Genomic DNA, 24,489 nt, shown 5'->3' with positions numbered 1-24,489 from the left:
AACCTCCAATTACTTAAGGATAAAACACACTTCTATGCCCTGCATTTTCAGGCTTAGTATTAAAGTAGACAAGGTTCCTTGCAAACACATTTTTCAGAAAAAGCTTCAAGACAAAATTACCAAGCATACTTTATTTTCTGCAGATTTGCGGTAAACAAGTAAGCTATGCACCAAGCTGCTACTAGAAAAACCACATGATTCGCTTTACATTTTCAGATATTTATATATGTTTTGGATAGGCCATATTATTGCATCTGAAAATATCTATCACAAGATGTTCCTTCTTTCTTTCTTCGTTGTCTGTCATAACAAAACATTTCTGTTCTTGTAACATTTCTGTACCATCTTTCTAAATACTATTGCAATGAAAGCTAATTTTAACAAATACTTTATTGAGTAAGCACAAATACAATTACAAAAGGTACTTATCTTTAAGACTTGCCTTTAAATATCACACCTATCTGATAAAATATTTTGCAAAGTGTTGTGTGTCATAAGAAGCAGAAGAGAATTTGGAAATCGAATAAGTTTTTGGATATAAAAAACAGTAGCCTAAATGAGCACATGGTTTGGGTTTGGCAGAGAGTACTTTGTACAGTTCAAGACTTTATTGTAGTCAAACAAGAAAATCATGACACATTAAAGCTGGTCATTTAAATTTATGTGTATAAAATTTGTGCAGCTGCAGTGTGCCTTGAAATAACAAACTGCCTTACTTTCTCTACCTCAATACAAGCCTCACAAAGTTATCCAAGAAATGTGTGTCACATAAGTTCCTACAGGACGTCATGTATGCCTATGTGACAGTAGATTATTTTGTCATAATGTGGACCCATTGTTATGTGTTACTGTGCCCCAATTTATATTTATAGTAAATTCCTCTTTAACATACACAGTTATTGTTTAAATTAAAGAATGTATTTGTAAAATTGTATTTGTTTGCCAGCCTCAGCTCAATCACCCACATTACCATACTTCAGGGTTGAATAGAAGCCAGTTCTCACAGTAACTTTAAATTCCAATTAAAGAAATATTGCAAATACTTTTTGTATTTGTCATGTACCTCAAGCTTATATATATTACACATGATATAAAAATACCATGCTTTAGGTCATTTAAAGACTAATAAAGAAGTAAGGAATCTCTTAGATCTTAAAAAGCTAATAAACAAATGAATAATTTATTTTCAGAAAACTGATCACAACTTAGATGAAGGGCTCATGAATGAAATCTCAGCACTTTGGGAGGCCAAGGCAGGAGGATCACTTGAGTCTAGGAATTTGAGACCAGCCTGGGCAACAGAGTGAGACACTGTCTTTATAAAAAAAATTTTTTTTTAGTTAGGATCTCACTCTGTCGCCCAGGCTGGGGTGCAGTGGCACACTCATAGCCACCACAGCTTCGACCTGCTGGGCTCTGGTGATCCTTCCGCTCTAGCCTTCCAGTAGCCGGAACTACAGTTATAGGTGTGTACTACCATGCCTGGCTAACTTTCTTTCTTTCTTTCTTTCTTTCTTTCTTTCTTTCTTTCTTTCTTTCTTTCTTTCTTTCTTTCTTTCTTTCTTTCTTTCTTTATTTTAGAGATGAGGTCTCACTAAGTTGCCTGGGCTGGTCTCGAACCCATAGGTTCAGGCAATCCTCTCGTCTTGGCCTCCCAAAGTACTGGGATTACAGGCTGAGCCACCGAGCCCAAGCCAAAAAAATTTTTAAATGCCAGATGTAGGAGCAAATGCCTATAGTCCTAGCTACTCAAGGGGCTGAGATGGGAGAATTGCTTGAGACTAGGAGTTTGAGGTTGCAGTGAGCTATGATCACTACACTCCAGTCTGGGTGACATAGCCAAGACTCTGTCTCCAAACAAAATAAAATTTTAGATGAAGAAATTGAGATATATACAACTTAAGGAGTAAGTCTTTAATTTTAGTCTTTAATTTATTTATCCATATGTTAGAGTCTAATGCCAGAATAGCAGTATACAGTACAAGAGTAGCTCAAAAGATAAAGTTAATTTCTCTCTCATGTAACAGTAAGGTTAGCAGAACAGATGAGCAGTTTTGCGCCACATGGTCACTCAGAGATCCAGGTCTTTTCAATGACTGATTCTCTGGGAAGTAGACATTGAGATATATGTAGGAGTGCAAAAAGTCTTATTTGGTGAGGAAAGATAAAATGGGGAGCAAGCAGAGTGGGACCCTGAAAACCCTTCAACTATGATGTTGATACCTGCAAAGGAAAAGAGGAAGGAAGCTGGCATGGCAACTTGAGCTCAGGATGGAAATCTGGCAAGTTTAGGTCAACTCAGTATCTCCACTGGGCAGAAATGCGCAGACCCTGATGTTCCCCCACAGTGAGTCTTGGGCTGTGGTTACCCAAGAAGAGTATGACCTAGGCTTGAAAGCTGAGGTGAAGCTTGAAGGCCCTGACAGCAAGATGCTCTCTTCTAACTGTATGTTTTGCAACTAAGTGGCAAGCTCTTTTCTTAATATGAGATCTGAAATGGAGACCTCCACACAGTCATTTCCCAATATGACTAAATGCAAACACTTAAGAAGAGGAGAGGTTGATGATTCCAAAAGATTGTTCATTTTTAGAAGGACAGTGTCATAACTGAACATTGATCATTCTGGATTATGGGCATCTGAGTTTCACACTAAGTTATGTCTGTGCTAGTCATATGCCTTTGAGTAATTACTGACTCGATCTGAGTTCTGTCATCTGCAAAATGGGAATCATAGTACTGATTGCAGGGATGTTCCATGATTAGATGCAATATATGGAAAGATAAGTGATAAAGGGAGGATGGATTGAGGGATACTAGCTGTTGGCACAGTGTGCATATATATCCCATTAATAGAAATGGAATACAAAGAAGTAGGGACTCAATCATTGGTTGAATCATGCCACACTTATCAAGAACAGGACTGTGTCACAGTAGTGAGTGTCTTATCTACTCTTAAGTTTGAGAAACATTTATATTTTTTTCCTGATTAAGGTCAGAACTGGTATAGTTGATAGTAGGGTAAAATTTATGATTTTCTTTTTATTAATACACCGACATTACATAGAATATAATTTTTCATTTGTAGAAGTGAGATTTAGCTGAAACATTGAGAAAGTTCTAACGAGGGCACTTTGCCTGAGTCACCGCAAATGATCTGTGATACAGAGAATCAGCAGGGTTGAGTGGTATGTTTTCCTGGTTCACATCAAAAGCACTCCTGCAGTATATCTCTAACACCCACAGTAACAATTCTTTCTCTCTATTGCTATCCAAATCCAACAACTGAAATTAATTCTGAGGAAAAGAAACACAAGAGACTGGGTTTGAATGCAAATATTTTTATTCTAGATTCAATAAGTCAATTCAGTGAAGAAACAGTTCCCAATCCAGAAAGGTGAGAAATAATAATTTCCACCATTTTTTGAAGGTCTGCCAGTTATTTACATATGTCAAGACCTTTTTGTATGTTGCATCTAATCACGGAACATTCCTGCAACTGGTGCTACTATCCCCATTTTGCAGATGATAGCACTAAGGCTCAGACAGTTTCAGTGATTACTCAAAGGCGTATGACTATTACAGACACAGCCTGGTGTGAAACTCAGATGTCCATGATCCAGAACCCATCAATTTTCAATCATGCCACTGCCCTTCTACAAATGAACACTGCTTTGGAGTCATCACCTTTTCTCTTCTTAAGTATTTACATTTAGTCATATTTGGAAATTATTGTTTTTCTTAAAGGACTTTAATTCAGTTCAAATGGATGAGCTGCTTAAGGCACACTTTCTGCTTCTTGTCACTATTTCTAGAGCTCACACATATGGGGGCGGGAGAGTCAGATTTAGTTTAGGAAAATATAATAATGTTTTAAAATATGTAAGTTTTGTTAAATCTTTCTTATAAGAAATCAGAAAGTTGTATTTACATATATAGACATATATAAACATGTACATACATGAAAATGTGTGTATACAAGTGTATATGTACATATATCATGTGTATATTAATGTATATATGCATGAATGTAAACAACCTTGAAAATATAAATCTGGGTGCAGTGGCTCAAACCTGTAATCCCAGCACATTTGGGAGACTGAGGTGAGAGGAATGCCTGAGCTCGGTGGTTTGAGACCAGCCCTGGCAACTTGGTGAGACCTCCTCTCTACAATAAATCAAAAAATAAGCTGGGCATGGTAGTGTGCACCTGTAGTTCCAGCTGCTTAGAAGGCTGAGGCAGAAGGATCGCCTGAGCACAGTAGGTCGAGGCTGCAGTGGCCATGAGCATGCCCTTGTATTCCAGCCTGGGTGACAGAATGAGACTCCAACTCTAAATAATAAATAAATAAATCTAAGTATCCATGACACCTTTTGTAGCGTCTCAAACATTATTATATAATTGATGTTCCTCATTCCTGGCCTAATTATTGCCTCATCTAATGATAAGAAGTAGAAGAAAGACATTCTTAGAAGGTTAATAAGCCATCCAGAAAATTAGATTAGCATGATCAAACCTTGATGATTATTGTTTCTCATTATAATAGATCACCTGAAAAGTTTGAGAAAGGGAAAGAATAAATTAACATCACCAAGCAATTATAGTTTTCCACAGTAGATTTTACAGATGATCACCAGTTATGAATTATTTTCGTATATAAAACCAGAGTTTTTTAATACATTATACTACCGTTATTATAGTAATCAAAGCCCGTTTATTTGATCGCCATGATAATGGAGTACTTGAGGCATTTTCTCCTTTGCTAATTGACAGTCGGTCAGTTAAGAGCTGCTTTTCACAAAATCTTCCATAACCTTAAGGGTTTGAATTAGCTTGCAATAAATGCCTGAGAAGCTCCTCGAGATTCTTAAGTGCATTTGCTAAAGCTCTCAACTGCTGTTTTCCACCTTCTGGTCAGGAAATGCCTTTGATCTGCCACCCAGCCGCCTCTCCTGCATCTGTCTCTAGCATCGTACCCGACTCATCAGCACACTGACACATTACCATTTAGGTATCATTTTCTGATGCCTGATTTCTCTCAAAAAGAAAATGAAATACAAAGACGAGGAAGAGGGTCAAACCAAAGCTCGGAGCACCCAATCCGGAGAATTGCAGGAATTGGTGTGTGGTGGGGAAACCCAGCCCTGAGTGTGATCTTCACTCTCACCTTAACTACACATTTCAGCTCTTCTTTCGCAGACTCCATGCCTCTCCGGCTGCTCCCTGTTCCCCCATGTGCCACTTTGCCCTCTGTGGTGGGACCTCCTGAGCGTGAGCTCCACAGCATCAACATCCAATAATGCAAAATTGCTCCCTTCAATTTCTGTCTCTCTTCACTTACTGATAAAATGGTGGGGAAGGGAGCGAATTGGACCAAGTGAATCAGTAAACTTGCTGACTTTTAAAACAAAGAGTGCAATGCACAGGCTTACACAAGCATGTTTAAAAATATTTTCCTGACAATCCTCTAATCTCCATAATGGCAGGAACTTTAATTAGCTCATGGCTTTATCCTCATTACCATCAGCTAGGTGTTCAGTAAATATTGGTGGAATTAATAAATAAATTAGATTGTGCATATCACTGAATTAAAAACACAAATTCCAGTTTTCCCTCTAGTCTTTCATGTCATATATTTTCAAGTAAATAAACAAGGAAAATATTTTTGTGGTTTACACTCCCAGATATCAGGAATATAATTGATTAATCTAAACCTCTGTTTCTTGTGGATTTTTTCACTTTAACTTTTTAAAAAATTATTTTAGATTCAAGGGATACACGTGCAGGTTTGTTACATAGATATGTTGCATGATGGTAAGGTTTGAGCTTCTACTGATCACATCCCAAGGAGGTGAGCATGGTACCCAATGAGTGGTTTTAAAATCTGTGTTGATAACAGGAAAGGAAGAAAGAGAACTGGGGAGGGATGGAAGGGAGGAACAATGATGCCTATCAATTTCTCAAAACAAACAAACAAAAAACAAAGCAATACATATTTGAGTAAAGGAGGTTTATAACTCTAAATATACAAGGGGGGGACCCAAAAACTCTGGAACTTATTTATTTTAAAATGGTGTGCTTATTCTTACATATTTAAACTTCAGTCAGCTTTGAAATACTCTTCATTTGATGCAATATACTTACCAAGAAACTTTTCCCACTGCCTGCCCTCCAAAAATGATTGTTTGTTTTGGGGGGATTCCCCCCTTGTACATTTATAAATAGTAATTGAAAAGTGATTTTTTGTCTCAGACAAAATTTTGTGATTTTATTCCTTCTTTTATTTAATAAATATTCCCTAAGTGCCTACTGTGTGCCAAGTACTTGCGAGTGCTAAGGCTTGGAGCAAAAGAAAGCAACTCTTGTCCCCAGAGAAACCAAAGAGGTGGCTCCTTACCTTTGTCCTTTCTTTCTTGTCCTTTCCTTTCATTCCTTCCCTCGTTCCTTTCTTTTCTTCCCTCTTCCTTCCTTCTTCATGTACAAAATACAAAGCCAAAAACATAAAGAAGAAAATGCCTCCTCAGTATCTCCCATACTGCTTGAATTAATCTGGAGAAGTTAGCAATTGAAAATCTCCCTTTTGCTAGCTGAGGTTAGCATCCTCAGAGTGTATTCTAATATTTAAGAAAATATTTTGCAGTTAGGGTGAAATATGTTAGTGACAGCTGCAGAGACTGAAAGTTTCTATTTATTCAGATGCCCATTTATCTCGAAAATATCAAGATAATGGCAGATTCTTAGCATATCACAGCTTCTAGAAGTGAACGTGTAATTTGGTCTCTCTATGCCTTCATTTGCTTTCATTTTCCTCTTCAAACTTCTGGTAATGATAGGCCAGTTCGTATTAGTTGAGAAGGTAATTCTTCTTTAGGAAATTTTTAGCCACCCTAAATGAAATCTATCCTGTTACAAGTAATATGCTGCTTAAGAGGCCCATGTTGTCTTCATTTAAATTCACATATCTAAATGTATGCAGGGAAGAGCCAGTACCCCATGAACAGGAAGCATTTTGCAAGGATGTACACAGTGTGTGTTAACAGTATTGGACACTAAGCACAATAATTACTCTCAGTGGATGAGATGGGCTTGCTAATCCAAACTACAAATATAATTTCAAGTATAGAAGCCAGGGCCTTGGTTAGTGGGAAAAAGAAGTATTCAACACAGTCACGTTCTTCCATGCCACGTTCTTTTCTTCTAATCTGTTGAGCTTCAAGCCATAGTAATGTTGATGATCATCATTAAGATGTTTAGAGAATAAATTAGAAGATAGCAGTGTTTGAGCCCTTGAGAGGTAGAAAGAATATGAGTTTTTATTAAAATTTTCTGTTGTGTTTATTTACTAATCAAGGGACAATATACACAAAAGTGACATACATAGACACACCACACATGTATGATGGTGATAAAATAGTCTTTCCACCTCATGGAAAGATGAAAATGGCAGTCTTTCCATCTTTTGCTATAAACAGTTTGAAAGACTTTAAAACAAAAGTCCTGAATTGGGAAGACTGATTCATGAATACTGTTATTCACTGTATTGGAGTTATTCCCTTGCTAGAGCAGCATTGTCCAGAAGTATTGACTGTGTTATTGGACAGGTTCACAGTGACCACTAGCCATGTGTTGCTATTTACCAGTTAAAATGTAGTCAGTGTGACTGAGAAACTGGACTTTTAATTTCATTTACTTTTAATTAATGCAAATGTAAACAACTACAGGTAGCTACTGGATACCACATTAGACAACACAAACCTAGAGCATTTCATGTCTAACTTTTAAAAGACTTATTTTGTAATTTTTATAGAAGCAATTCAAAATATTGCTATTATTCAAATATTGACCAAAAAGATATATAAAATAAATACAGTTTAATCATCATTCAATACATACTTATAGGTTATTTTAAGATCACTCACCAAAGTGGATTTTCTGTGTTGCAATAAGATTTATCCTAGAAATTTAGCAGAAAACTCAATACATTTTCAGACTTCTTGCCACCATCTTTTCTTTAACAGAACAGATTTCAGAGTTAGTGTTTTAAAATGTTAAAACTAAATATAGTCAATACTAAGGTGGGTCAAACCTTCTCGGAACTAGTAGCGGCAAAGGCGGGTTGATACTCAGGTTTGGATAAACCATACCAAAGTGTGTATTAACTTCTCTACTGGCTTATTAGAAGAAAAGATTTGATGTTCGGAAATAAAAACAAAGATTACTCAAGACGCCCACTCTTTTAGCCAGTCAATTACTGGATTTATTTGTTGAGTGATCTCAGACGAACCTCTCAGGCACTGAACCATCGGAGTGTTATGTTGCTGGGTGATAGGAAACCTTCAGACATACCTAAATCTTCTTTTACCACCGAGAATTCCATCTGTTCTGGAATAGAGAACATTTTTATGTATGATATTTCTATCTAGATAGCTGTAGAAATATTCAGAAAAGATTCACAGACTTAAATCAAGTTCATACTGACAAAGACCTTAAAACCATACATTATTTACCAAGAATATGTTAGACTGTACCTTATTTTTATTGTATTTTTATTTTCATTAAAGGAATGGTTAATGTATTATACATTGAGAAGTCCATTAATCTTTTGATTAGCATTTGTTTTCCTATATTTTCCTTAGAGGCAAACCAACAAATAAGGAATATTTCTAATTTGATCTCTGGAGTAATCATAGATATGGATGTTGTATCATTTAACAGATGCACATAACAAACCCGTAGGTTTTTAAATGTACATTTCTGTGTGCCAAGAATGCAACTGGCTTCTTAATTTTCCTGAAGTTCTGAGACTAAGTTTTATGTATAATCCAGTGTTGGGCTGCTGACATATATATATATGTATATATATATATATATATATATATATATTCTTTGGTTTTCAATAGGAGTTAAATCCAAGTAATTTTTTTAAAAAATAAAGCTGAAATCATTCCCAGCTGCATTAAAACTGATGTGAGCCCTGTTTTTAAAAACATACATATACAAGTGAAACCCTTGGCTGTTGTATCCCACCCACAGATTTCTCTCGATCTGCAGCAGTTTTCACCAAGGAGACTTCATTGTTTGTAGTATATGCACCTTGCCCTGGGACTCTGCGAGGTGTGACTGATAGAAAATAGAAGCTGTCCTCCAAACAAAGCTTCCTCATTTAGGGATTCCTCACCTGAATATTGTTTTCATTCCTTTGCACTAGCCCATCTGTACACAAACAAATCACTGCTGCAGCTGTCTGACCCTCTTCAGAGTAAAGCTCGGGTCCTTGTCTTATTTGGAATCCCTTTGTAGGCAACAGACGTGGTTAACAACCTTTCTCTCTGAATCGCTGGTCAGGCAGTATGGGAGCCGAGGAGGGCTAGAACTCGACATGAAAGACAGCTGTGTTTCTGACATGGAACTTAACCCAGGCAGAGTCCTCTTCACATGGAGTACCTGTGTTATGTTAGTGGAAAGTATTTCTTCGGAAGGTGGTGCAGTAAAGATATGACATATTGCCATGTACAGTGATGTATAAGTCTCTTCTCCTCCCCAATCTCTTCCATGTAAAAATGCTGTCATTACCAGTGCTTGTACATCTGAATATGAAAAGAACGATGCTTTAGATACAAAAGGAAAAGTAATTCAGCATAGAGACAAAATTAGTTGTTACGTATCAATATTTCACAAATTTTAAGTATTTCATTAACATTTTCTTTGAATCACACTGCATATTCTTCAGGGGGGAAAAACCTACTCATGTTATCTAATCTAAAACTACGAATATGCATGAAGAAATTGAGGATCATTGAGCAGCATTGAGGAAAACTGAAAGCAGTGGTACAGGACGTTGTGTGGTGATGAATTGAGGCAAGAAACAGACTATTTTCAGATAGGAAGCAAAAAATGTTTTTCCATTTGGGGCTACCCTGAATCAGCCACAATCTGATCTTGTCAAAGTGCTTAAGTGATTAGAAATGTGAAGGTGAACATAGCTTTTAAAATACCAATGATTATTAGAAAATATTTCCGCTGGGCATGGTGGCTCACACCTGCAATCCCAGCACTTTGGGAGGCAGAGGTGAGAGGATTGCCTAAGCCCACAGGTTAGAGACCAGCCTGAGTAACATGGCGAGACCTCATCTCTACAATAAATCAAAAAGCCAGGCGTGGTGCCATGCTCTTGTAGTTCCGCTACTTGGAAGGCTGAGGCGAAAGGATCGCCTGAGCCCAACAGGTCGAGACTGCAGTGACCGTGAGCATGCCACTACACTCCAGTCTGGGTGACAGTGAGACTCCAATTCAAAAAAAAAGAAAGATAGACCTTCCACATGACCCTCAATCCCCCTACTGGGAATATACCCGGGGGAACTCAAATCACTCTGTGAAAAAGATACCTGCACACGCATTTTTATTGCAGCATTATTCGCAAAAGCAAAAACATCAAACCAGTCATGCTGCCCATTGAAAGAGGAATGAATTTTAAAATGTGGTGCATATACATGATGGAATATTGCACAGCCATAAAGAAGGACAAAATTATGAACTTCACAGCAATTTGGATGGACTTAGAGTCTATAATACTGAGTAATTTATCACAGAAATAAAGAACTGAGTACCACATGTTCTGACTCATAAGCAGACCTTGAACAATTATCATAATACTATAAAAATGGATTGACAGTAGCTGAAAACTGCCAAGGAGGAGTGAGGGGCGGTATTGCCAGTACTAGGAAACTGCCAGGGGAGGGGGGCACACTTCATCAACAAGGGTACCTACATAATAAACATTTGTACACCTAGCCCTGCAATTTCCTCCTGCCTTCTCCTCGACTAGACAGCAACACCCCTCCACACTTACCTATGTCTACTCTGCTCTCTTGGCTCTCTCGCATGAGGCTAGGAAACTATTTATTTCTTGCTTCCTACTGTCATTTTCAAACCACCCTCGATGCAATCTGGCAATTATCACTCAATGAGCTGCTTCTTATTTGGAGCTCGTGCTATTTGCCTGTACCACCTGGTAAGCTGCCAAAACCCCCAGCACTACCACTCTCCTCAGTGACTCAGAGCATGACTCATTTTCATATTCAGTTGGCCTTTTGTATCCGTGGGTTTCACATCCATGGATTCAACCCACCAAGGATGGAAAAGATTTGAAATAAAAAGGAGAGCATGGTGCATCTGTACTGAACATAAGTGAACTGTTTTTTACTTGTCCTTATTCCCTCAACTATACTCTGCAACAACCATTTACATGGCATTTACATTGTAGTATTATCAATAATCTAGAGATGATTTGAAGTATGCAGGAAGATATACATAGGTTATATATAAATACTATGCCATTTTATATAACGGACTTGAGCATTTGTGGATTCTGGTATCCGCCAGGGTCCTGGACACCAAGGGATGACTGTACTCTTTTCCAGGGCAATCCTCAGGTAACTGGGCATTTGAGAGCTGCTGGTGAATATGGTACAACCCAACGAATTGCATCTGCACCTCTTAGTCTCATCCCCCCCGTGTACTCAGGTTATACTAGGTTAGGTAAAGTAAAGCAGTAGTATCAAACACCCTTAAAACATAGTGGTTTAAAAGTAACCAGGTGTATTTCTCACTCTTACTCCTGGTTCCCTGCAGTTGACTGGGCAAGATGCTAGTTGGGGCGGCTGGATCCCTCCTGCCATCATCCTGGGACCTAGACAGATGGAAACTGGTACATTGGCTTACATGTTCCCAGTCCATCAATGCACCTTGTCCATTCATTCTCTTTTCAAGTTACAAACCATATTTTACACGTTTCCCTCTCTCTCTGCCATAGCCTTCTCATTTGGCTTCCTCTCTTGCCCTCTAAGCACCCTTCACATAGTGGAGAAAAGATGCACTTGAGGGTCTCCAACCTGCCATAAAACGCTCACCTGAAGTGACCTGTGTCACTTCCACTGAGTGACCCACTACTCAGAATACATTATGTGGCCCAGTCAGCCATGGGGCATTCGGGAAATGCAGGCTTGCCCTGCGCCCGGACATTGAGCACACTGCTTTAGTAACTAAAGTTAACTGATCTTTCTTCTCAACACTGGTTCCCTAGTGCCTCAGATTCCTCAACTCCAGTTGAACCATCTGGAAGTGTAGTTACACCTTGTTATTATGTGAAACCGCTGTGATCTGAAGGTCTGAAATTCTGAAATTCCCCTCTCTGACTGCTACTTCTTAGCATTCCTGTGCTAGGAGGGCTATAAAAGCAAATGATTCATATTACATGATCTTGAAGAATGCCTAGAACAATAAGAGAATTAGAAAATTAATCCAAGTTCTAGAATGTGATAATAACTAAGAATGTAGGGGGCAGAATCCAAGATCCCAACACAAGGACAGAAGAACAGGGAGGAAGGCAAGGATGTCTGTCCTGAGTGGTGTGATGCCACAGCTGAACTTCAGGTTAGAGTCTGAGTCGGCCGGACTCGGTAGCTCAGCCTGTAATCCCATGCTTTGGGAGGCCGAGGTGAGTGGATTGCCTGAGCCTGTGGGTTCGAGACCCGCCCGGGCAACTTGGCGAGACCTCGTCTCTACAATAAATCAAAAATTAGCCAGGTGTGGTAGCACGTGCCTGTACTTCCAGTTACTTGGAAGGCTGAGGCAGAAGGATCGCCGGAGCCCACCAGGTCGAGGCTGCGGTGGCCAGGAGCGTGCCACTGCCCTCCAGTCTAGGCAACGGAGTAGGGCTCCAACTCAAAAAAAAAGAGTCCAAGTCACCGGGAGGCAGGAGGATATGTGCCCTTATAGACAGAGTTAACAGCATGTGTGAATACCTGGCACAGTGACAGGTGCAGTTGTAGCATAAAGAGCATGCCAGGGGGCAAGAGGTGAAGGTGAAGGTTGGGCAGTAGCAAACCATGAAAGATTGTGAATACAAAGTCTTCAAAGGTCTGCAAATTTTCATCTTGAAAGCCTCTGAACTAAACAGATTGGCATATTAATCAGATTTATATTTTTAAAGGACTACTAAAATGTGTTTATTAATCAGTATTTTATAGTCATTAGAAGTACTTCACTGACTTCTAAACTCAGGCCACAGTGTTATATTATATGAACAACAGTAAAGCTCTACAAAAATATATTTTTTTTAAAATGTCATTAATTCCATCATTTTACCCACGATGTTATAGTAAGACAAATGCTTCAACCTTTTAAAATGTTTCCTTCTTGGGATTATTATATTTAAAAATATGCCTTTATTCTGTCACAAATCAAAATCATATTTTAGGCCTGAAAATTTTAGCATATATTTTATTTAGTATTATACTTTTTTAAACAATCATTGAACAAAAGCAATAAGCTACAGTGCTTGTTAAACCTAAATCTAGATGGTTTATGCCAATTACAGTTTTCTTCAAAACTTGAAGATACACAAGGGGACACCCCCCCAAACCAGAATTTATTTATAAAAAATTATATATTTATTCTTATGTGTTTAAATGTCAGGCACCTTCAAAGTACTCTGCATTTGATACAATACGTCTATCAAGATACTTTCTCTACTGCTCAAAACAGATTTTGAACTCAGTAACGTTGATGCCTTTTAGTACTTCTGCCGTTTTTTGTTTCACCTCTTCCACATGGGCAAAGTATTTACCTTCAAGGACTTTTCTCATCCTGGGAAATAAACAAAAATTCACTCTGGGCAAGATAGGGGGAATAAGAAGGGTGAGGCAACAGAGCTCATGCCATTTGGGGTCAAAAAACTGCTGAACACTTCGTGCTGTGTAGGCAAGTATGTTGTCATAGTGGAAGAATCAGTTACCTTTTCTTTTTACACCTTGGGATGTTTCTTCTGCAAATCATGACACAGTCTTCTCAAAACTTCCAGAAAAAAAAACTTTCATTGACTGTTTAATCCAGAGGAACAAATTCTGAGTGTATTACAAGGGGCCCACCCTCCAAAAGATAATTCCAGGCTTTTGGGGTCCTCCCACCATATAGTTTAAGTCTAGGTGTCTTTTCCACAAATATTTATTCTTTTTACTTTATAGCTTTACACTGAGCTAATGGTTCTGTAAGTAGGCATTGATTAACTCTAAGTCCATTTCTAACCTGTTCCAGCACTTCAGCTTTCTTAGACCATTTTGTGGGCTTTGCTTTATTTTGTGGTTTTTTTTTTTCTTTTTTTCCCATTTTGTGGAGGATAGTTGTACCATCTTTCACACCTTAAATAAAATAACTCTGACCTTTCCTTACACTTTTAAGAATACATTGTTTTTCCTTGTTTTATTTTGTCTGTGTGTTGATTTAAAGTAATGTATATGAAAGCACTTTCTCTAGAAGGGAATGAAACTTAGGGACCTAGGGACCTTACAGGGCTGCTAGTGGGGGCAGATTTCAAGATGGACCATCCTGAAAGAGTTCTTCTGAGAGAGGTATAGGGAGTAGACCATAGATTACAGATTTGAAACCAGAGCCTGAGGGACAGTTGTAAGCAGAAAGGGAAATTTACAAGAGCCACAAGGCTGGGGCAACCAGAGCCAATAGCAGAAGGGACGTTGTGTAGATGAAATAGGGTATCTGTAAGAGACAAGCAGGCAGTCAAAGAAAGTGTTGCAAGATGGAGCAAAAGAGTTTTAGAGAAAACTCATCACAATCACTGAATTCTGGCTCTGTCATTATTCCTAATACTTTGGTTATTATTGTAATTACAAAAAATATGGGCTGGGCCTTAAATAGCAAAACTAGTTTGGAAAATACTGCAGATAATTTTTTTAAATATTGCTATAACTACCGATTTTATAACATGTTGTGACCACTCAAAATCGGCATGTTTATTACTGCTATTCTTTTACTTCATTGATCTATTTATGCCAAATAAGTTATATATTTAAACAAGCCTTGATCTTTTAAATTTTCATCTTTGTCCCGGCTCTGTGGCTCAGTCTGTAATCCCAGCACTTTGGGAGTCCGAGGCGAGTGAAGTACCTGAGCCCGCGGGTTCGAGACCCGACCAGGCAAATTGGCGAGACCTCGTCTCTACAATAAATCAAAAATTAGCCAGGCGTGGTAGCATGCACCTGTAGTTCCTGCTACTTGGAAGGCTGAGGTGGAAGGATCACCGGAGCCCGGGGGGTCGAGGCTGCGGTGGCCGGGAGCGTGTCACTGTCCTCCAGTCTGGGTGATGGAGTGGTACTTCGACTCAAAAAAATAAAAAATAAAATTTCATCTTTAAGGTTTACCTGGACTTGGAAGTCAGACTTAGTTGGATTATGTTTCAGGCTTACAGCAAAAATGAACAACCATAGTAGGTAAATCTCAGAAAGAAAAGGATGAAGCCCTTATTTCATTTGTGTCTTCATTAATAAGAAAAGAGAAAATATTACTTTCTTTGTTTCAAGGCCCAGTGCACTAAACAAAGAGCCTAGAGCTGAGGACAGTTTCTGAAGACATTGACCAGAGATTTCTCATCTGCTTCTTACCTGCATCTTCCTCAAACTAATTTGAAAATTTGAGGGCAAGACTTCTTCTGTAGGTTCCATAGTATTTTTATTTCTCTATTTTTGCTATGTTGTTTTGTGTTTCTTATTTTCCTCCTGCTACTCAAGTTTCTATTTCAGTATCATTATAAGGTCACTTACAGGACCCAACATTCACATTTGAGAGGCTTAGCCATGGACTTCCTCCAAGGAATGACTTTCCTTCACCTTTAACACTTTCTTAATGATAACTCCTTAGGGTGGCAGATCAATTTACAGGGTGCAGAGCACTTTCACACATCCTCCTATTAATCCTGCACTACAGCCTATGAGTCATGCAGGGCAGGCATCTTATTTTACAAGTAAAGAAAGACTCTGGACAGCTCACATGTAGTTCTCCTAGCACAAGTTCTGAATTTTGTCAAGATGTGACTGCCTTTAGATTACTTCATGTCATTTTCGGTTTTAAGTGGTATGATCAAATTTTCATTTCAGTAAGGTTCACGAGACATATGTTTAAGACAGGCAAGTTTGCAATCACAGAGATCGGCTAGTTAGAAGGTTACTTTACAGTTAAGGCAAGATGTGATAAAGATCCAAACTACCACAGTGGCAATGAATTGGGAGTATATTCAGGACAGAACATGACATGTATGTAACTTTTTACTAGATTGTGAGGTCCATCTACCAAAGCAAATGTTAAGTAAATTATAACTAACTCCATTGACAATTAAGTCTTTATTTGATGGTTCTGGTGAAACTTGCTCTATCACAAAATACCTTGAAATTATCAAAACCAAATGCCATGTATTGAAGACATAGAGAAATGTAAGGTAATAAAGTGATATTTTTGTTCATTCTAAGAGTACCAGTTAGAAGAATTAAGCACAACATTGGCAAACAGAAAATCAATGGAAGAAAGACTTATTAAAAAGACTTTGGTCTTTCTTTATTCACGCTCACCCTCCTGCAAAGAGTGAACATCTTTTCTGTTTTTCCTTGCACATCACCTCAACTGATGACCTCCTCAAGTGTGAATACAACAAAGAAAATGAACACACCCAGAGAAGATCTGCCTCGTCTTGCCTTGTCAGGGGTGCCTCCTCTCTACATGTACTCTGTCATTCATCTTTCTGCAGGAGAAGAATGGTCCTGCTTTTAAGACCAACCACCACACTCGGGACTAAACCCAGCCCCTTTTTCTACGACTTGGCTGCTATACCTTTTCTCTCCTGTCTATCTTTCTTTTTCTCTGCATACAATGATGCCTCAACACCACCCTTCCATAAAAATGTCTCTCTTGACCCTACATTCTAATTCGCTTAATGCTTCTTTCTCTGTTTTCCTGATCAGCAAAACTGTGCAAAAGTATAGCCTACGTGAGCTATTTCCACTTAGTAACCTCCCTGTCTTCTCGCCAACTGATACTTACCCGATAGTAGCTCAAACCAATATTATCATTTACCAATAAAAAATAAATGTCTCATCTTTTAGACATATAATAAGGAAAACATTAAAAACCATTTACATGAATATGCATAGAAATATTTAAATAAATTATCCTGGGAATAATAAAACTATGTTTGCTTATAATTATCATATTATTAATATGATATAGTTTCATGAAGTCGGGCATAGTGACTTGCTCTAAAAAATTTTTGCTATAAATGATATCAAGTTTCCTTCCCCTCTTCCTTCCTTCCTTCCTTCCTTCCTTCTTTCCTTCTTTCCTGATTTCATTTCTCTCTTCCTTTTTTTAAAAATCAACTGAATATCTTTAGTTGTAACTCAAACAGGACTAAGTAAAATCAATCAGGTTTAAATGATTACAATAAAATTAAGCTTCAACATAGTGACTTTATATTAATCTCTTAAATTATTTTTTACTGTCATGCAAAAGATAAATTATATATGATTTCTAGAGAAGCTTTGTCAAGCTCTAGCAAACTGGCTTAATTATGAAAAATTAAATTTTCTGTAATGATCTCTTCTTTTGAAGTATTTAATATGAAACTACATTTTGCTCAGTCATAAAGTTGACTTTTGGACTTTTAAAGTGTTTTGTTTTAAAGGATTTTAAACCATTATGTTTAAGTGTCATTTCAAACTTCCTTTAGTTGTTGACATTTAAATCAATTAAAAATTAATAAATTATCAGTGGGGATATATTATTTTTTAATTAAAAAGAAGGAAAATCTCCCTAAAATCTAAACACATGTTACTGCATCATGGCAATGATGCATATACAGTATTAATCTGTTTAGTTTCATAAATAGCAAACCAAAATGTCACTTCCCTTGTTTTCACATTTCAGTAATGCAATGTAACAGTATAACTGTGACTCATATGACAAATATTATCACATTATAATACGTTAAAAAAGGAAAATGTTGTTTTGTTCTTATTTTTCTTTAAAGTCATTTTGGGGTTTCTAGGGAGAAGTTGGAAAATGTAAAAGAAAACATGACTGTCACTCGAAAACAGCAGCTTAGAATTGTCTGTGTCTCTAGGAACCATCAGCAGCTTCCGTCACCTAAATACAACTTACTCACATGGGAGAAACAGATGGAGGAAAAACTGGCATACAAGATGCAAAATAGACAAGTTGTGCAAATTAAAGAATGGAAGGGAGAGTTTTGATTTAACATTTTCTTTAAGCTGAACAAGTCCTTTATTGGAAAGTAAATCCACAGTTCCTCTTTTTGGTGATAATGAGACAGTAATTGATGTAATGTATTCAAAAAGAAAAATTGCTGTTCTTAATTTGATAAACAAAGTTCAGTTACAAAAGATATGTTGAATGCAATTACTGATCATTCCTGTATCTATATAATTAAAGTAGAAAAAGTAAAAGTCTACCAAGATTTACTTCTCATTCTTCTAATAAGGGTACCTGAACCCAAACCAGGCAAAGTTAGGACCAATGGGAGGTCCAAACTTCACTTGTACAATGACCACTTATATACCTAACCCTGAATTGTACCCCCATCTTTAAATTTTTTTAAAAAATTACCATGACAGAAAAGAAAAAAACACTGCCCACTAGACAGATATTGACTCTAAAATAGAAGTAAAAAGCTACATTCTAAATTCTGAAAAAAGTTAGACTAAGATCTGCATAAAATTTGTGTAAAATTTCTTTTCTCAACTTTGTGATAATTTAAATGAGTGCAGAATTAGTATTTACAGGTCATATTTTAAATCTAGAAGTCTCATTCTTCTTTGTTGATATAATCTGAGAGTTTCACAGACCATCTACTTTATTTCAGACTTGATGTATGTGGGGGTTCCTATTTATACACGTTTATAAGATATTTAATGTTTATACTGTGCTTAATTTAAATGAGACATCATGGATGTCAGTCAAAGAGATGTACTAGAGCTACATGGAGAAGAAGCTTGGAATCATATATAGACTAGAAAAGATAGTGTTATGTTGAGAGAAGCTCAAAATATCATAGAGGAAACATGCCTTAACTATTATAGAATAAATACTACTTAGAAATAAGTTATGACAAAGTTTGAAGACAGATTTGGAGAAAATTAAAAGCGCATATTGGATTGTGTAGTTAAGTAAAGCAACCAAAATTTGGAAACTAGAACATGATGTGAAAATATCCTTAGAATTTATGAATAACGGTAATCTATAGTTTATTAGTCAGCTTTTACTAGGTAAGGCTACAGTTACAAATGACCTCAAAATGTCAAAGGCTTAAACATCAATGGCATATTCCTTGCTTCAACTGTGGTCAACTGTGGCTTCACTCTGTATAGCTTCTCATTATGGAACTGATTGAAGAAGCAGCCCATATTTTGGAATGCATCTTTGTTATGCAGAGAGAAAAGGCAAGAAAATAGAAATCCACATGATGGCTTTTTTTAATAACTTCTATTCAGAACTCTCTCAATTCCACTCACATTTCAACGGCAAAAACTTGTCACAAGGCCAAGGGTGATATCATGGAACCATAGTCATGTGGATATGCCAAGAAACATGTAATTTTTTAATCAGAAAAAGAGAAAAAATAATGGGGAAAAAGAATACAGTGTATTCTAAGTGTCATATGCCAAGAGTGTTTTCCATGGAGAATGTGGTACTGTGGTAGATGTCTTTAAAAAGTTAAAGCAAATACAGGTCAGAAGTCAGGTCATTTAGCAGTGATTGACAAGGGTCTTCATTAGTACTGAAATCTCTGGCTTTTGCCTTTAGAATTACAAAAAGAATAGGATGGTTGTATGAAGTAAAAATTATTTTTTAAAGGAGCATAAGTTTTGGGTAGAAATAAAATGTATGACAATAAGATTGTAAATATTAGAATATAGTAATTAGAAATATATTGTCATAAAGTTATTAAACTTTTCATGAAGTAATAGAGTAGAATAATGTAAAGATGCATATTGTAATTCTTAAAGCAACCAAAAAAACAGCAAAGAAATATAATCTTCCCTGTCCAAAATTGTTAGATATAAAGTAAAATGAATATCATAGAATATTTGACACACACAAAAGACAGACAGAAAAACAGAGGCACACACAAAATTGTTCAAAATGAATTAAACGCCAAGTTGGTGGACTTAAAACCAAACATATCAATAACTAAGTAAATGGACTATAAACATCCTGAATAAATGCAGATATATCCAGACTATATTTTTAAAAGCAAGACCCACCCATATGTTGTTTATGAGACACACACTTTAAATATAAGAAAACAAATAAGTTGAAAGTAAAAGGATAGAAACTATAAGCAAAAGAAAATTGGTGAGGCAATATGTAAATCAGAATAAAGTAGACTTCAAGATGAATAGTGTTACCAGAGAGTCTGAAGGGACATTTCATAGTGATAAGAGGATCACTTAATCAAGAAGATATAAAACTGCTAAACATTTATGTACCCAATATCAAAGCTCAAAGCTTCCAAATACACGACAAAAAAAAAAATGGCAAAACAAAAGAGAACTGTAAGAAAATTTACTGTCACTAATATAGTTTTTAGTACTCTTTTCTCAGTAATAGATAAAACAAAAATAAGTACAGTTATGGATGATTTGAACAACACTAACCATCAACTTAAACTAATTAACATTGATAGAAAATTATTCCACACAAGAGCAAGCTACAGCTTCTAAGGTACACATGGGAATATTCAAGAAGATAGAGAGTATCTTGGACCACAAAGCAAGTTTCAATGCATTTCAAAGGTTTATAAAGTAAGCAGTATGATCTCTAACCATGATAAATTAAATCAGTAAATTTAATAAATTAAAGATGAATTAAATAATATATTTTTTGAAACCTCCAGATGTTATAAAAACACACTGCTAAGTAATTTATGAGTAAGAGAAGTAATCTCAAAGGTTATAATATATATTGAATAAGAATACATGAAAGCACAACATATAAATATTTGTGGAATTCAGCTAAAGCAATCTTTAGAAGGCAATTTTTAGATTTTGGTATCTATATGAGAAAATAAGAAAAGTATAAAGTCAAACACTTTTGCTTCTATTTTAGTAAACTAGAAAAATAATAAACAAAATCCTAAGTATGTAGTACTAGGAAATAATCACAATAATAAAATAAATCAATAAAATAGAAAAATGAAATTGTCTTGTATAAAGAAATCAAATTTGTAATTGAACAACTTAAAAAAGAAACATTCCAGGACCAGATAGTTTCTCTGGTTAATTAGAACAAACATATGAAGAAAAAAAGGTTATGAATGCTATACAAATTCTTCCATAGCGATGGGCAGAAGTGCTTATATCATGAAGCCATTTTAACTCTCATACTAGAAGTAAGCATGAAAAATATAAGAAAGAAAATTATAACCAGTATATCTCATGAACATAGATACAAAGATGCTTGATAAAATATTAGCAAATGGAATCCAGTAGTATATTTTAAAAGTGTGTATACAATGATGAAGTTTGACTTTTTTCAGGAATACAAGGCTATCACTGTCAAAAAAATATTGCAACACATGTATCTGATGATAGATTTATATCCAAAAGATACTAAAAATTTATGCGAGTGGAGAATAAAACAACAAATTTTATTACTTATACCACCAGCAATAATAAGCTTTACCTTAAGACTTAATAATTCTACTGCTAGGTAGTTTTTTCAAGAGAAACAAAAACATATGTGCACAAAAACTCTTTTACAAGAATATTTCTATCGACTTTATTCATAAATACATAATTATAATTTCCAGTCAGAAACTGGAAACAATGCAGGTATCCTTCCATAAGAGAAGTAAATTGTGGTAGTTCATTCAATGGAATACCAAACAATAAAAAGATATAAACTACTAATGCATGTAACTACTTGATTTCAAAAACTATCATTTTGAGTGAAGGAAACAACACAAAAAAAGCCTACGAGTTATTGTGTTATTGTATGAGTCCATTGATGTGATGTTCTAGAATAGTTGAAATTATTCCATGGTAATAACGATCAGATCACTCTTTTGCCTATCTAGAGAACTTTTTGAGATGACTGAGTCGTTCTGTGTGTCTTGATTTGCACTCCTCAAAATTGATTCAGGTTACCCATCAGTTCTGAGTAAACTTGTCCCTCAGTATCTGAGAAAAATTGGGTCCAAGACTCCTTTGAATACCAAAATCTGTGAATGGATGCTCAAGTCCTTGAATTAAAATGGCATAGTATTTGCGTATAACCTACATACATCCTTACGTATGCTTTAAATCACTTCTAGATTACATATAATAACTAATACAATGCAGGTGCTATGTGAAAAGTTATTATACTGTAATTTTCATTTATTTTTTATCATTGTTGTTTTATCTTTATTGTTTTTTTTTTCTTCTAAATATTTGATTTGCAATGGGTTGACTCTGCAGATGGGGAACCAGTAGATTCAAAGGGATGACTGTATATCACTGAATGTTCATTTTAACTTATTTAACAAAATGGGTTATGCTGATTAACTTTGTTTTTGAGCATTATATTCTGCTGTTTTCAGAAATAGTATAACAGGTCAAGAAAACTGTAAGAAATACAGGAGGCATGATAGTAAGTTCGAACTGGATTCAGCAGATACATCAATGTATAGTACTAGCATGGAGTCCAGTTCGGGGCCAGAGTGGGAAGGTGGTGAAGGAACTTCAGAAACCTTCAGATGAAACCACCAGGGCATCAACTCAACCCTAATTAAGGACCACTAATTAATCTACAGGGTTAAATGAAGGTTGTACACTGATTTTGTTTTTGCTTATTTGTTTACTGCAAAGGTGCAAATCTGGGCTTCCAGTAATTTGGAAAGATTTCCTTTTGTTTTTCATTGAGACTGACTTCATATAAAGGTATATGATTATTTATTGATGGGGTTATCACCACTGCTTTTTCTGAATTTACTTCTTCTTGGAGAATTTCCAGACCTCTCCATTCTACCAATAACTGCCCTTTTTTAGAAATGTAACTTGACTTTGGGTAGAAATATTATTATTAGTCCTGCTGGAGATAGCAGAATTCACCCCTGGATGACGTCCAGTTGGTCCCTAACCAAGAATCTCACCTGCTAAGGAAAATGGGTCTACCCAGAGTGGCTATCACTGTTCATCATGAACCTTCCCCCTGTGTTAGGATGTTTCTTCAGTGATGAGAAGTTTGAGTCTGGAAGTTGCTAATCTTGCTAACACTAAAAGGCTTTCTCCCATTAGCAGCTTCTGTGTTGCATTAATAATAAGAAAGTAATAAAGAGATCGACCTCAGCTGCTCAGTCTCCCCTGAGGGAAGACCCGGCTTCTGTCTTATTCCCCTGGTCCACTCTAATGGTCTTGCTTGGATTAAAGTAACAGAGTGGATAAGTGCTGTCTATTTTATCAGAGTCTAAAAGTCCTTCTCTCAGGGAGATAAAACCCCTTTTTAAGACCTCCAAATAGAAAACAGTGCCATCAATATTTTTGCAATATTGACCTGTTCAGTTCATAACTTTAAAAAAATGTAAGCGTAGATTATCAAGCATAAGAAAAAAATGTGTTGTTTTAGAAAAATATATATATATATCCATCTTTCCTGGAAGAGCTATGAAACAGAGAACTCTCCTAAAGATGTCTTATGCTTTTTTTGGTAAATCAAATCACTCGTCTGCACAGCAGTAAGCTAAAGAAAAACAAGAAATAAAGATCTTTGCTTTGGTACATAGTTAACACTTTCTTGTTAATAAACAAAGAAAAAATAATGAGAAAATACCATATTAAAAAACATAAGTAAGATTGGATTTGACTGGTTGAGGGTGAATGTTAATGTTTTTTGTTGTTGTTGTTAAAAATATTCTTAAAGACAGGAACCAATGCTGTACTGAATTCTTTGTTCTTTTTCTACTGAAAATGTGTGAACTTTGGCACAAGTGCACTTTTTTAAGATTCTCTTGATTTAAACATCTGTTTCCAAGTGTATGATCTGTTCATGGAATAACATTATTTATGTGGTAGTTAGTTGGTCACTATTTTTTTATTTTTAAATAAAATAGTTCTACATTTTAACTGAGTGAACAATAATTTATAATCCCAAATGCTGCTGAGTCCTTATACTCAAAACACTAGAAATGTTTCACCATTGACACTATTGTATTCTGATTTTGAAAGGCTAATTTTATAATTAGGTTATATATTGCCTATTTTTATACCTGTAACTTGGGGAGAAAAAGGACCTATATCAATAATATCATCAGTTACTTATTAATTTTTTTAATAGAACATATGTTCATAACTCTCTCAGAGGAAATCTCTATGGTTAGCTCTATACCATATTTATGTAAAAGTCAAGAAATTGTAGTAAAAAACAACCCTAAAAGCTATTTTTAAAAAAACTTATAGTCAGCATATTTTTTCTTACAAGTTCTTAAAAGTTTGAGGAAAAAAGTGGATATATCTAATAAATCAGGGCTGTCCAACTAATTTTTTAAAATTATACAAGAAATTTTCTTTGAATGAAAAACTATGTAATTTAATTTATGAATTTGAAAGCTAAGTATTTTTTATAAGACAGACACTAGATTTTTCCTCTATGA

General features: G+C 36.0%; 1 protein-coding gene across 1 annotated transcript in view; it reads left to right on the top strand.

Annotated features, from left to right (window-relative positions):
- TMEFF2 (transmembrane protein with EGF like and two follistatin like domains 2) overlaps positions 1 to 24,489 on the top strand; it is a gene marked incomplete at its 5' end in the record, with an annotated part of 250,373 nt that overhangs the window by 107,701 nt on the left and 118,183 nt on the right. The gene's annotated exons all lie outside the window — the stretch shown is intronic.

The sequence above is a fragment of the Carlito syrichta genome, unplaced genomic scaffold (assembly GCF_000164805.1).
Source record: "Carlito syrichta isolate Samal-C Ts95f unplaced genomic scaffold, Tarsius_syrichta-2.0.1 Scaffold305263, whole genome shotgun sequence".
In the NCBI taxonomy this organism is placed as follows: domain Eukaryota; kingdom Metazoa; phylum Chordata; class Mammalia; order Primates; family Tarsiidae; genus Carlito; species Carlito syrichta.
Note: the sequence above shows the minus strand (reverse complement) of the source record. Positions and strands in the feature narration are given on the sequence as shown.